At 48.0% G+C, this 14,997-nt stretch overlaps 1 pseudogene; it reads left to right on the top strand.

The window, feature by feature from the left end:
* Positions 1–6,398: 6,398 nt before the first annotated feature.
* Positions 6,399–11,843, top strand: LOC104540317 (annotated as a pseudogene).
* The last annotated feature ends 3,154 nt before the right edge of the window (positions 11,844–14,997 follow it).

Raw genomic sequence — 14,997 nt, 5'->3', positions numbered from 1 at the left:
AGGACATGGCTACTGCTGGCCTCTACCACTGCGGCGCCTGGGAAATGCTGCTTCCTTAGAGCACCGAGATGGGGCTGTCACCTTGGCCCCACTGCAGGCATTCGGCCTCTGGCGGCGTGCTCCTACCTGGGGATAAGCCCCATGCCTGCCATGGTTCCCACAGTGGTTTTGCAGCGTGGTTTGGAAAGGTCTCTGCAGAACATGCGTGTCCTATTACCAGCTTCAGCAAGAGAAGACACAGGAGCCATATTTTGCCATCTCAATGAGTTTGGAGCATCTCGGGCCAGGCCAGCCTGGCAGAGCTCTGGAAGTCCACCCAGGATTGGGAGGAACCTGCATACTGACCATGTGTTGTGCTTTAGGACAACGTGAAGACTTGTGTTTGGCTCTAAAAAACAGATGTAAATCCTGTGATCCAGGAGCAAGCCGCTCTAGCAAAAGACAATTGTGCTCTTAAACAAGCTTCAAGCAAGGATTTATATTCCTAAAATCTCATCTGTTTTTTACTCACTTCCCTGACAAGCCTTGTCACAACTGTGAACCTGGGAGAGTTGAAAGGCAGAGAATATTGCTCCTGCGTATTAGATGTGTGGGTCTTCACCATTTTAAGCTAAAAGCAGTTGGCAGTAATTGAGTCCCAAACCTTTCATGTGGACTAGGTGTTAGGCTGGCAATCAAGGCCTTGCTCATACCAGGTTCACAGCTGGAGCACTCAGCAGCTCCTGGAATGTTGCAGTCACATTCTGGTTCTCAATCAGGGCAAATGGTTGGACCCACTGTACCAGTGGTTTGGAAACACTGATGTTCCACTAGCAAGGGCTGAGTTTCATTAGTATAATGAAGCTTAAAGACAAAATTATGCAGCCAAAGTAGAAGGCTAAGGAATCCAGGTATGACTTTCAGTTTTAAGCAAATACTAGAAGCTTAAAAAACATGACCCTTGAGATGAAATAGCAAAGAACTTAAATCCAGAGAGAGCAGGTTGTATTTTAGATCTCAGTAACCAACAGTGGTTTAGCATGTGTTAAAAACATCAGGTTTCTGCTAGTAGTTTAGGATTCTGCAATAAACTTAATTTTTCATTCATCACAGCATATGATCTTGTGCAGAGAGGTCACAGTGTTCCAGTTAATGTTGCCAGAAGTAGTTAAGCAAACATTACTGGCCTTGCAAACACGTTATACCCCAACCAAACCTTCTACTTACTTTGGAAGAGCATCCTGTCATGGCTGATAGCTGTCATGGCCCTGGCATCCCTGACTGCTTACTTGCTGCTTGGGCTTTTCAGGAAGAAGCTCCAGCACAGCAAGGCCCCAGGCACCAGCTCCAAATAATACAGATGCTAATAGCAATTTCAGTGCTCCAGTTGAATCTGAACAGGGGAATTAAGCCAGCTGTGTTTGAAGAGTTAACCACAGCACCTCCCTTCCTTTGAAAACAGTGTTTGCCATCTAAGTCACTCCCAATCCTCTACTAAAATAGTCTGAAAGGGAGTTACTTCTTGCCAGAATTCCCTTTTTGCACAGAAAATTATGATTTTTCACTACAATTTCCAACATACCTCTTCCCTTCTGTGTGCTTAATTCCTCAGTCATCCTTTCGTCCCCAGCACCTCCTTTATCATTTCATCACTTTTACCAATGATGAAAACACACTGACAAAAAAAAATCAAAAAACTAAGGGGGGAAGTCCCTCTCCCCATAAGGCAAGAAGACTTTTGACCTTCTTTACCCATTCCCTTGCTCACAGCTGCAAATGAACCACAGACATCTTGCATTTCTCCTGCTGGAGCACGGCATCACATCCCCCTCCTTCCTCGCATCTCCCACTCATCTGGCACCCACACCGTAACTACTAGCCAGTCAAATGCATTCCCAGGTTGGCGAGGGCTTATGAACTGGCAGATTTATGAATATGTGAAGTTAGCCTTGCCTCTCTCAGCTAAAGCCAGCTGCATCCACCTAGGGAGGAAGAAGTGTGCTGGGTCAGATGCCTGCATGGACAATAGGCCTTTCCAAGCTAGAAGGCAAATCGGTGGCACATGGGATTCAGGACCATGTAGCTGGAGGGATGAAAACTTTAACCAGCTGATATTGTCTCACAGCCTGTCTCGTTTGCAACTAAAAGCTGGTATGCAGTGGGAGAGGTGAATTGTTGGCAATTCCTGAAGCCCTTGAGGATGTTCCAGAGCAGAAAAAGTCTTAAGAAGGGCTGCCCTGCCATCTGACTGGCACACAGCAGCCCATAATCTTCACACAGGGAAATAAAGCACCAGCATGACTGTTGTTTGCACATGCACCCTACAAGCAACTCATGCAAATAGTCTGGTGCTGCTCACTGTTTCCTACCCTGCTGGTAATTATCATATCCCAAGAACCACAATGTGTCGTCAGGACAGTGTACTGACCGAAAGTATCCTGCAAAACCAGCACTTCACACCCGAACTTACTTCTTTACACTGTGGGTATTGTGCTTGCCTTGTTTCACACTTCACTTAGATGCTTAGTTCAGCTCCTAATTATGATTTGCAGATGATTAAAGCACCTCTGCTTCTGGATACAGAACCACTCCCCAGGCCACATTGTAACTGAGTAGGAAAAGTTGCCTGCCTTCCATAACTTCTAGGTGTAGCTTAGCTAGTTGAGACAGGTTGAAACAACTGCATAGCAAAAGCAGATGAAAAGCATGTACTCTTAGCCCATGCATTTATCTTGTGCTGCTTATAAGCTTGCAGAGCTGGGCAGACTTCACATAGAAATATGGATTGGTTTCATCTGAAGTAGCAAAGGGTTATAAACGCTCTCTTACAAGCATCAAGAAGCTCAGTCTTGTCTTCATGTCATGCTCCATGCCTTCTTGGCCTGCCTTGGGGCTACAAGGGAGCTTGGTGTGGAGCAGCTCTCACTGTGACCTTGGTGGCCAGATTTTCCAGGTGGGCACCCAAAACACCAGCCCTCCACAGTTTTGCTGGAGTTAATTAAGCAGCACATTGTTCCCCAGATATGCCCTGTTCTGAGCCGGCTTTGCCAAAAATTGGCTCCTGTCTTGCTGAGAAGGTTGGTAACTTGATTTTCTAGCACAGCAGACCAATCTCCTTCCATGCTGGTGGTGGCATGGCATGCATATGCTCTCAGAGGACTCCCAAGGACCTGCTTTTGACACTATTGCTGAAGGTATGATTTTTGTTTAAGTTGCCCAGTGTTGAGTTATGCACCTGGGAGGAAGTGGGAAGGGGATCCTCTTGGTTTTGCAGGGAAATACAATGATGTCCCCAGCCTGCAGGACCCTGGCAGGGCTGTTGGTGCTCTAGTAGGGTAGCCAAGCTCCTTCTGGGGTTGCAGCTCATAGGGCTGTAGTGCTTTTGGAGGGTGCTTGGGAAAAGAGGAGAAGGGAAAGATGTTCTCTGTTTCTTGCAGAGTTGCAAAAGTATGTATGCAGAAACACCTGGTCTGCTGTAGGCTGTCGTTTACAGGATGTGGAATGAGTGACAGCCCAGTTTAGGTGATGGTGAGGACAGAGCAATACACATGCAGTGTCAAGCCTGTCCTGCCCCTGCTGTGTGACAGCAGAAAAGTTGCTCACATTAGTGTGGTCTGAGTCCCTGGGGCAGCAGCTGTCCTTATACCAGACCTATTGCAAGGGCAATAACCAAGATCTGTGAGTGCTGAGCTAGGTGTGATGGTTACAGAGGCATTCAGCTGCACTGTCTGCTCTTATTTAAATATCTGCTATGTAAGTCAGATGTAGGTTCAACCTCCCTGCTGTTGCATGAGCTGAGGGCATGCCCAAGGATCACAGGTGTGTGAGGCTTTGGGCAGCCATCTGTGCTTGCAGCTTTGTATTTGCTGGGTGAGCACAGAGCCATTACGGGTACTTGTATTTGTGCGCAAAAGCTGGCTATGTTCTTTGCCTGGAGGCTTTGGGGGTCTGCTAAGCCTGCTAGTGGAAGAAGGCCCATATTCATAAGCACAACTCTAAGGACAGGTCAGCACAGCAGGAGGAGGAGGTGTGGTAAGGCTCCTAGGAAGAAGCTTTGCTAGTCTAAAGACTAGCAGGTAGGTGGTGAGTTAAATTTCTTGGGCAGTTTTAAAGGCTCCTCTTAGTCCCATTTTTTTCAGGAACCAAATTATTGGAAAGTATTTATTTAGACTAAGACTTAGGTCTCACCCACAGAAGGATATTTCTGCCAGTCACCTCCTGTTGTTTGCTGTTGCTTCATCTCCAGCAGTGATTGCTGGTGGTATGTTTTGCAGTGCCCCAGCAATTCCATGGGGTTCTGCACCAAACAGCAAACAGTCAGTGATGAGAAATCATAGAAGGAAATACCTGGTATGAAACTCAACTTGTTCTGAGGTGAAGAAATAATGAATATTCGGAACTTCTGGGCATGAAGTTTGACTAAACTGATTTCTGCTTTAAACCTTGTTTAAAACCTTTGGCTGCTCTTGTTTGCTAGATGTGGGTAAAACGTTTGGTCCACTGGCAAGATCAGTGTTTTAATCTCACTTTAAGCAATCAAAAAACAAAGACAGCAAGTGCCCCTACCAGAGCTTTATTGTGAACGGGTACAAAGTCATGGGTGGGAAGGGTTGCTCACACACAAGCTCCCCATTGCTTCTCCTTTCCAGTTGGATTCAGTCCTCTCCTGAAATGGGTAATAAAGCTCTGAAGGGATATTTATCCTGAGGGTGGGCACTGGGTAAATCCCTTCCTCCAGTCCTCCTTTGTATTACTCAGGCTAAGCAAGGATGAAAGGCTATGCTAAGCCATAGTCCAACAGAACACTGCTCATCTTGGAGCAATGCGACGCAGACAGAAGCCCAAACTAAGCTGCAGCTACTTTCCTAGGACTGTCAGTGTCCCTCCAGGGGCAGATGACAAACTTTCCTGATTCCTTTCTCCAAATTTCCAGATACCTTCCCTTGTTTCCTGTTACAGAGACCCATCAGCCTGTCACACCTGCCCAACAGATCAACAAGTGGGCACTCCAGTCCTGCTTCTCCCTGTCTCCCCTCCTTTTCCCAGTGTCTCGTTTGCCTGCCTTAGACCTTCCAGAGTTGCTCTACAAACTACAGCTGCCCAAGTGTCTTGCTGCCTGAAAAGGTCTGCATATGAGTGGCTATTTGCTGCAGGCACAGCTGAAAGGAAGGCATAAAAATCTCTATATCTGATGAAGCTGCCTGCTAAGCCAACAATTTCATGAGTACTGGTCAGCACAGTAAGCAAGTCAAGCCAGTGATCTCCCAGACACCAATGTCATCACAACAACTCAGCCAGTTGGGTATGATCCTGTAACCATGCAAAGGGCTTTTGTTGGATCAAGCCCAACAAGCCAGATCCAGTGAACCAGAAGGGAAGAGCAGAGTAAGGCTCATGGAAAGGGAACAAAGTTGAGACGAGATCTGCAGCAGCTCGCAGGTGGAATGAATGGCTGAGCTAAGACTACCCAGCCTGGGAAAGGGTGGCTGACGGACAGGAGAGAGTTCTGACATCAGGAGTGCCTGGAGAGAGTGAACAGAGACTGACTCTCTGCTGTTCTCCTGCCAGGTCAGGACCTAGGCAACAACGAATTAAACCATCATGTGAGAAGTCAGCTAACTAGAAATAGCTCTTGTGGTGTGTGGGAGAACTTCTTGGTAGAGCATACTGTGGCAGCTAGGATCTGACACAGCTTAAAAAGGCAATTGGATGAATAAATGGAAATAACATATCCCCTGAGGTTTACCAGAAGCAAGCCAGGCCCTTAGCTGCATATTGCAGAAGGCTGGAGGAAAGTTTTGGGGAAAAGTATCATTGGGTGCTTCCTGTGGTGTTTTACTGTCCCCAGGCATCTGCTGGCAAGCATTGTCAGAAGGCAATAAGCAGAAGGGCAAGTAACCAGGAGGTAGTCAGCGGTTGTGAAGCAGTGATAGGAAGGCAAGGAAGCAAGACAAAAAAGAGATTGCAGGAAAATCACAGAAGCATCACATTTCTAGCCTTTAGTCTGGGAAGACCACAAGCTGCTGAATTGCTCTGGTGTCACGACAAGCAGCTAAGACCCACGCAGTTCACTCACCCTCCCCTCCTCCATGGTGGGATGGGGGAGAGAATTGAGAGATTAGAAGTAAAGAACTTGTCAGTTGAAATAAAGACTACTTAATAATTAAACCGTCCCAAACTTAAATAATAAAGTCAATTAATTGTAACAAGAATAGGAACAATGATAATAAAGCAATGTTATACTTCATCCACTGCACTAATTTTTGGGATAACCTATCTAAACATTCTGCTTCCCAGAGACAGTATCCTAATGTTTTTTAAACCCTGGGCTCTCTGACGGTTTTCGCAGACTCCCAAAAAAAAAAATCCCACTCTGGGACTCTCATCATCATCTCCAAATGCCATCGTCTCCACGCGAGATGATACTTACTCAGCTTTTCTTTATTCCCATGGTGAAGAGATGCCACAGTGAAGGCTGGATTAGGACAAAGGCGGAGAATGGCATTTGGCACATGAAAACACCACCTCTTCTGCATGACACTGCTAAGCAGAGCAATGCAGGTACCAAAGAAAGTACCCTGACGCTAGGGCAAAGTCAAGAGCCATACTCATTTTCAGAAATGTCACAGGGTCAAACAATGGTCTGTCTGACAGTCTGGCAGAAAACAAGACCCAAAAACCTGTGGCAAGAAAACATACAAAGAGAGAGAGACCCTCCAGCTGGAAGGAATGGAGAGAGAAGCAAAGTAGAGTAGAGTAGCATAGCATAGCATAGCATAGCATAGCATAACATCTATATAAAATAGAATAATGCTCTTCCACATGTGGTAACAGAGCCACATATCCACTCATCTCTCTTCCTCTGGCAGGACAAGACAGTCAACAGAAGCACACCAAAGGGAGGAGGAGAGCAAAGCACCGATGCATCAAGTCAGCAGCCAGCCCCACTGCTGGGATTTTACAGGTATTGCAGCCCACCTGCAGCACCTTTGCCCTCAATTCCCATCCTCCGTTGCCCCTCAGCCTCCTGGAGAGTGCTAGCAGTATCCTGGATGTCAGATTCAGATTTTGACCTCTCATAAATAGGGCTGCTGGGATGCTTCAGTGCTTCAAGCCACAAGCAAAACCTATAGGCTATTTACTGTAGCAGATAGGTGTCACAGTGTGCGACAGGGACCTTTTCTCCTGTTTCCAGGTGCATCAAGGAGAGTTAAAGGGCTAACGGAGTCTGTTGCTGAGGGAAGTGAAAATACTGGCGGGGCAATTCCTGAGGCAACTTGAAAAAACTCTTCTCTCACTTGATCAGAAGTTTGACTTCTACTTGCTTTATCTGTCTCTTAGATTTTTACTGAAAAAGAAGCAATTACAAACCTTTTCCATCTCCTCTCCCTCCCCCACAACTGAAGACACCCAGTTTCTTTTCCACTTCCAGCCTGCGTCTTCTGTTACTGGACGTGGTTTCCAGTAAAATGAATTCCTCAAGTTCCTGATGACCTTCCTGCAGCTGGTGAGGGCTTACTGTGAACCAAGGAAGCCCAGGCACGCAGCCTTGCTGTGCAGTGCCACACCAATGGGAGAGCTGGCTCAGCTGCAGGAGAGAGCAGCCAGCACCAAAATACCACTGGCAGCTGCTAAGTACAAAATGGCTATTAGAGGGTTGCAGCTGCTCCTCTCCAATTAAGAGAAGAGGCAACGCAAGAAAGAAAAGCATGGCAAGAGGGGTAAAAAAGGCTGAAAGACAGCCTGTCCTGCATGACCAGGGGCAAGGAAAGCAGCTGCTTTGGTGTGCTTGCTCTCACTGTAGCCAGGCTTTTTCCAGCTCTTTCTCCCTCACAGTCTGAACCAGGACAAGATGCTTGTGCTCTCCCAGAGAGCCAGCGTGCCAGGGGATGGGAGCATGAAGGGCGCTGGTTGAACCACACAAGCCCTGAGGAGTTCCCTGGCTCTACTGCGAAGGCACCAGGTCTAAACACACCTTCTTTTCCTACCATTGTAGAAAGAGGAGGGAAGGTCAACACTACCACACTATAAAAGATCCATATCTCTCTTTTGTTCTCATTTTCTTTAGGTGGCAGTGTTACAAACTGGGCTGGAGAAGCTGTGCACCTGCTTCATCTTCTCCTCCAGCAGGACTGAGGACCTCAGCAGCATACGCAGTGGTTCAGGGCTCCTGTCCGGCTCCCAGGGCACACTGAAGTTCTCCCTCTGCTACTGCAGAGGGCAATGTGAACTGCTTTGACTGGCCCGGAGGCCTGGGGGATGCCTAGCCATGGGTGTGCCGAGTCCACCATCTGTGTCCAACTGCTGAGGCAGGTGCTGTCCCACACTCCCAGGCCCCAGCACATGGTCCAGGAGAGGCAAAGCCAGGTAGTGAAGAACTGCAGCAGACCAGCCTTTGGGGATCACTCTGTGTGCTCCATGCAGGATGCCGAGGTGGAGAAAAGCACCATGAAGCTGGAGGTGAGATGGAGCGCTAGCTCAGTAGACATAAAGAAGGGTGCCTTAACCGGAGAAGAAATGTGTAATGCCTTCTGGTGGTGTCTCCCTCTCTTATCCCTCTAAGGAACACAGAAGGCGTTGGTCACCAGGTCCTCTCAGAGTACAGTCAGCTGGGAAGTTGGCTCTTTGGCAATACAAGTAAGACCAAGATTGCCAATTACCATCAGCAGCAGCCAGAAGGGTGAGAAAGCCTAGAGCCCCTAAAAACACTTTAGCTTTCAAAAGGGTGCCCTAGTAATTTCTTGGGCATTCTCTTTTAGGGCTTTCCAGGATAGATGTAGGGGGAGGATTTGATTTCCCTCAAAATTGTGTTTCATGGTGCTCCTGTCCTTTGCCACAGGCCTTCCCTGTGGAAATGTGCTTGGATGCTCAGTTCTGCAGTAGGAAGCAGCATAGCAACTGAGGCTGCAGTTGCTGTTTATGAGGTAAATAGTGCTGCAGTGAGTGAGCTGGAGGATATCATACAGTGCAGAACAGAGCTAACTCTAATGGAGCTAACATGGTGAGCAGAAGCAGCTTACACATAGCCTCTGTTAGCCTCCTTTCCTTAACTCTTTGTTACTCTTGCTTGGCTGCTTTGGAATTGCCTCATTTAGAGCTAGTTTGAGTCTAGCTGCAGATGTAACACTGCAGATGTACCTGTGAATGCCCAGGGATTTTAAATGTATACCATGCCTTGACAGCAGATAGCTATGAGACATCCTCTAGACTGGGATGGATTTGAAATGTGAGCTGAGGGGACAGCAGTGAAGTCATTACTGGTGAAATTCATAGCAGATAGGTCCTTTTCCAACCAACTCTTCCCTGCAAATGATCTGCAGACACCAGGAGCCAACAGTAAGAAAGGGCATGAAGCTGAAGTCTCTGTACTTTGAACCCCTTGTCACATTATACCATGGTGCCCAAGGGCTCTGCTGGAGACAGAGGGAAATGGGTCACCCAGAAATCTGGAGTTGCACTAACAAAAAGATAAAGACAAACCAATACTGAAGAGTTGTTTCTAACTCATAGGTCTTGAGGTGTTAGCTAGAGGTGAAACCAACCAGGGATAGATGGCTTTCCCTAGGGGCATGTCATCTTTTAATGGTCTCTGGCAGGTTTTGTCCCCTCCCAGGAACACCCAGTAATTGCTATTTCAAAAGACATCAGTGGACCAGATGACCTGCAGGTGAATCACCTGAATGGTGATTCCCATGTGCTGGTGCGGATCTCATGTTCCTTGACAAGTGTCCAGTTGCACATTCATTTCAAGCCCCATTAAGATTTCCTGTGGTAGCAAGCAGCAAAGCCAGTGAGCTTAGACTAGATGTGGGAAATGACGGCGTGCTGGAGAGCCACTTGCTGGAGAAACAGCTGTGGAGGGGGGCACAAAGAGGGGACAGAAGCCATGCGTGAGCACGTGCAGTGACAGCCCCAAGCTGCCATGAAGCAAACGTGGGCAGCTGGCAGAGGACATGCAAGGAGTTTCCATCACCTGGCTCCTCTTCTGGCCAGCCCTGACAGGGAGCACATCTTGCATGGAAGAAGGGCAGGACTCAGCAAGATCGAAGGGGCATGGCCTTCACTTCGCCTGTTCAAGCTAGTCTGCAAAAGGGGACAGGGCAAGGTAATGCCACTTAATGTTCCAGTAGGCAGATGTCCAAGAGCAGTAGTGTGTTAGCAGAGGTGGAAGCATAGCAGAAGAGTTTTTTCAGGTGATACCACTGAAAGAAAACACCTGAATTTTACTTCTTGGCATGGGCCTTCTTTGCTATCATGACAGGCTAATCCTGACTCCTCCAAAAGCCCATGGGTGAGAATGGAAACACATGAATACAGGCCCTAAAGGCAGGCAGCTCCCCTTGAATGGGGTTCAACTGTAGTCCATGTGGATGCACTTGTGGCACAGATCCATCCTGCACCTCATCCACATGGACATGTTTTTTTTCCTCTCTCCCACAGGTTCAATGGTTAGACAAATACTCCAGAAATGCTGCACTGGAGGAAGTTGGGGTCACTCTGAGCAAGCTAAAGGCGTCCCAAACCTTGGTTTTATGTCAAGAACTGCAGAAGACTACAAAGCTGATGACTCTATCTCATGGCCTTGTCGTGTGTGCCCACACAGTGGCCAGGGAGCTGCATGTCAATATAGCCATCCCTTCATTTTATTAATGCAAAATCCCCATCCTACATCCCTGGGGACCAGCTGTGTGATATTCATGGTTCCTTCTGCTCCCAGCACAGTTCTCAGGGAGGATCTGCAGGAAGATAGGACTTTACAGAGATGCAATTTGAAACTGTATCTTAAACATGAGATCTCTGGCAAAGGATGAAGGCATAATGATGACCAAGCTTATGTTGCAGCATGTTCTCCCTCCTCCACCCACAGAGACAAGAGTTCACTGTGCATTACGCTGGTGGCCACTAATTAAACACAAGCAAAGTAATTGCAAAGGCTCCTCTCTGTTAGTTCCTTCTGAGCTTTGCTGCAGGTGTTGGATTTAGCATAAACACTTACAGGGCTGGCAGGAGTAAATTCTTTTCTCCATCGCTTTGTTTCTACTAACTTCAGAGCTTTTTCCACAACTACAGAGACTAGGCTGAGGCAGTCTTTGTTAAATCATGTGCTACTATTACAGGATAGTGTTACGCTTTAAGGCTTAATAGCCTGAAAGGGAGACTCAGGTGGTGGCTGTAGGACCCTGAGGGGTCAGAGAGCAGTATAGTTCCCTTCCCTTTAGGCCACAGTCTGAAAAAAAACCCAAAACTAAGGAGGCCTACAGCCACCACCTGTTCTTCCCTTCCAGGCTGTTAACCCTTAGACTGTAACAGATGGTGAGTTCCTAGTAGCTATGCACCTACCAAGATGCAATTGCCTTGGCCAAGTGGTCTGACTGCCAGCAGTACCGAAGCCAGCACAAGTTTGTTACTAGCTTTGAGAAGTGTTGGATCAAGCCTGAACAGTTGCAATATTCAGATCTAATGAACACCAGCATTACTACCTTATGCAATATTATGTCCATATTTGAAATCCCCAGCTCTGAAACATAGATAGATACCTCAATGTTCCATTTCTCCTTTCTTTTCCCCATCCCATATGTATATGCAAGGATAGACGTTTCCAGCAGACACCACAGAAAAAAGCACCAGAAGTGCAGGCCATGCACTGCTCTTCATCTTCAATGAGACTTTTCCACATGCCTGAGCCTCCAGCACGGGACTGCACAGTCCTGGTATCCACTTATGAAGTGGACTTGGACCCCAGGCATCTCATTGCACAGGCCACCCTGGGGAAGAAAAGAGCAAGCGAAGGAGCTGACCACTGGCACCCCATGATAAAATCCATCCAGTAGCCCATAGCTAAGTGGCATCCTCTGCTCGTCTAGAGGGGAGGTCTTCTGCAGCAGATCCACATGGTGAATCTGGCCAGGTTTTCTTTCATGAAGACAAACCAAGGCAGTGCCCACAGTGGATATATCTAAAAGAAGATGACCGGAACCTGAAATTCTTGCTCCCTAAGACATGAGCAGAGGTAAGAGTCTTTTGGCTTTCTCCCACTCCTTGCTGCTGCTCCTCGTAGGGAAATGGGTTTTCGTCTTTGCTGATCTCATGTCATCTTTACAATAGCAGCTGGATTTCAGCAGTGCCTTGAGCTGGAGAAGGTTTGTACCTACAGAAGGAAATAGAACTTGCCCTGAATAGACAAGAGGAAAAAGGGATGGGAAGGAGGAGAAGTCAGTGATCCTATCTATAAAATAGAAGAGTGCCAAAAGGTTGACTGCTTTGTCTAAGCTCAAACAAGAAATGTAGCTGGGAACTTGAATTTGTATTGAGATCCTCTCTGGTACCTTGGAAAGCTGTCATCATTTTTTTCCCAGTAACTTCCCAGGATTGGCTTATTAGGACTTCAAAGTTCCTTACAGAAAGACTGAAAACAGAGGCCCTGGGGCTATTGAAGTGAAACTGTCCTACTGTGAGCACCACTGTGCTTGCACAGAACAGGTTGCTAATGGGAAAGTACCACCCATCTCTACGCCAAGATGCCAGCCAGAGACTTTCATTTAGCAACACAGCCATCCCCAAACTGACCGACACCTTGGGCACAAATATGACATGCCATCTCTGACCTCTGTGCAAGGGCAACTTCTCATGCTGCTTGGGAAGAGACATCTCCCTCCAGGGAAGGATGCTGCTCTCTGCACCCAGGAGGGTGCCTGCTGTGCTGGAAGGGCAAGCACCCGCCAGCACTGCCAAGGTTGCAGCCCTCATGGCTGCAGGGCTCTGCCTTGGCCCCAGGTTCAAATGCAGGGAACACCAAAGTGGGACAGATGAGCTGTCTGCCCACCTCACATTGTACTTCTGCGGCAGGAACCTCTGATGGAGACTGGAGCTGGAGCTGCCTCCCCATCCTCCTCCTCCCTACTCCAGCTGGATCTAACGACTCAAGTGTTTCCTGCACCCTGAGGCGGAGAGTTTAATATATTTGCTGACATTTTTACTGCCATTAATACTGATGAATCTGGATATTCTTGCTGTCCATATCCATATCCATTCCTTCTGAATGTGGATGTATTTTGGCCTTTGGAAATGCCTAGGGCATGTCATTGCATGTTGTAGGGCAAAATAAATTAAAGGAAAAAAAGAGTTTTCACAGCTGAAAATGTCCCTTCACCTGTCTCTGTGTCCTGGTCTGACAGGAGACACCTATTTGTCATTCCCTATACTCCCAGCCTGTCTTCTGACTGATTTCCCAGACTCTCAGAGTGGCAAACTCCCTCACATAAAAACCATCTTCTGCCTCACCTGCAGGTGGGTGTGGGTTGGGACTTTAGTTTTCCTGTGTTTTACATTTTTTTCTTAGTGGCACTGCTTAAAAATCTCGTGTCCCCCCTGCCCCAGTTACAAGACAAGTAAGGTGCCACCTTCTGAGAAATTTGTAAAATGTGTGGATGGGTTTTCTGTAGAGTACAACCAAAAAAATTAATTATGTAGGTCACAAAGGCTTATGTTGGTGTGGGAAGCAAGTGAAAGGAGGCCAGTAAAAAAGGGGAGGGAGAAGAAGGTGCTGGTGTTGAAATGGAGCCACCCCCACCTTTGCACAGCTCCTCTCGTGTTTGCTTGCCCTGCAAAATATCTTGGGTTTCAGCACAGATCTGACTCCCTGGTCCTGTGGAGGCAGGAAGGATGAAGCTGGGAGGAGGGAGGCTGAAGGACGGCTGCAATGCACTGCAGGCTGGTAGCAAGGTTCAAGCTGGGATAAGGTGTCCCAGAGAGGCCAGTCTATTCAACTGTCCAAGGCACAAAGCCCAGGCCAGGCAGCGAGAGTGGATGACAACTCGAGTCCCATTTGTGCTGCTTGCACCTCACATGGACCCTTTGACCTGGTGAGGAAAAGCCACCCAAAAGCTTGCCCAAACACGAGCCTTTCCTCCCCTGCCTGTAGCAGCCAGCCTGGCAGCAGCACTCCCTGCCTGTACCCCCCAGCTGGCCCTCCTGGGGCCCCCTCCTCATGGCCTGTGCAACTGTGTCCTTGGGGACAGGGGCAGCTGCTGTGGGGCAGGGACTGGGGATCTTGCAAAGTGTCAATTTGTGACAGGCTGTCACGGGAAGGAGACAAAAATGCTGAGACTCACCCTGTGCTCCTGCCTCTGGGCCCCCAGTGACCACCGCAGAAGGGGTGGGTATCTTCAGGAGCAGTTCAAACCTCCCGAAGACCGGGTCAGGTCTGAATGGTGCCTCTCTCATGCTGTTGACTGGAAAAATCAAATCTAGGATGATGCTAGTCCTACTAATTGAGCATCAGTGGGATGATGCTCTGATGCATTCATGTTTGCTGGTGAGGCAAAACAGCCTATCCTCCTGTCCTCCTCCTCCAGCCCCTGCCTGCATGCTAGCGGCTGCTGCTAGTAAAACCAGTAGCAAAAGCAGTTCTGATGAGAACAACCCCTCTTCAGCAGCATTCATGATGACCTTGGGCAGAAGCTGCTGCCCCTGCCAACCCTCCCCAGCAGTGCCAACTCCCCAGAGCCCCACTCCTTCAGAAATGCTAAGGATCTTACCCAAACCTTGCCTCCAGCATGCAGGATCTGATGCTGGGCAACACCTCCCACACAAGAAAAGATTGGAGCAAGGTTAAACCATCACATCCATTAAGAGGTCAAAAGCAGGGAGTCACAAAGTGTCTGCCCACACCCAGCTGCATACATCACTCACATGCTCCGCACTGGGATGTGACTGTGATGCACAGGGAGCTCCTCTGTGTATTGTAGGATTTTTCTGTTCTTCCAAAACAGAAATGGTGTGTGGTTTGGCCAGCTCCATGACTACTTGCTCATCTGATGTCACATCACTACCATATGGTCTTCATCCAGCTCCATCAGGCAGTGGCAGTCCACAGCCCTGTCTGGGCAAGCAAAACAGGGGGCTGTACTAACAGCCAGCAGCGAGAAATTGTGCTTCCTTCCCCCAGTATTTACCCCACATAAACAGAATGCAAATATGTGTTAAAAAAAATGAACTGTTGGGAGCTAGCAGGAGATC

Source organism: Mesitornis unicolor, unplaced genomic scaffold (genome assembly GCF_000695765.1).
Source record: "Mesitornis unicolor isolate BGI_N332 unplaced genomic scaffold, ASM69576v1 scaffold5895, whole genome shotgun sequence".
In the NCBI taxonomy this organism is placed as follows: Eukaryota; Metazoa; Chordata; class Aves; order Mesitornithiformes; family Mesitornithidae; genus Mesitornis; species Mesitornis unicolor.
Note: the sequence above shows the minus strand (reverse complement) of the source record. Positions and strands in the feature narration are given on the sequence as shown.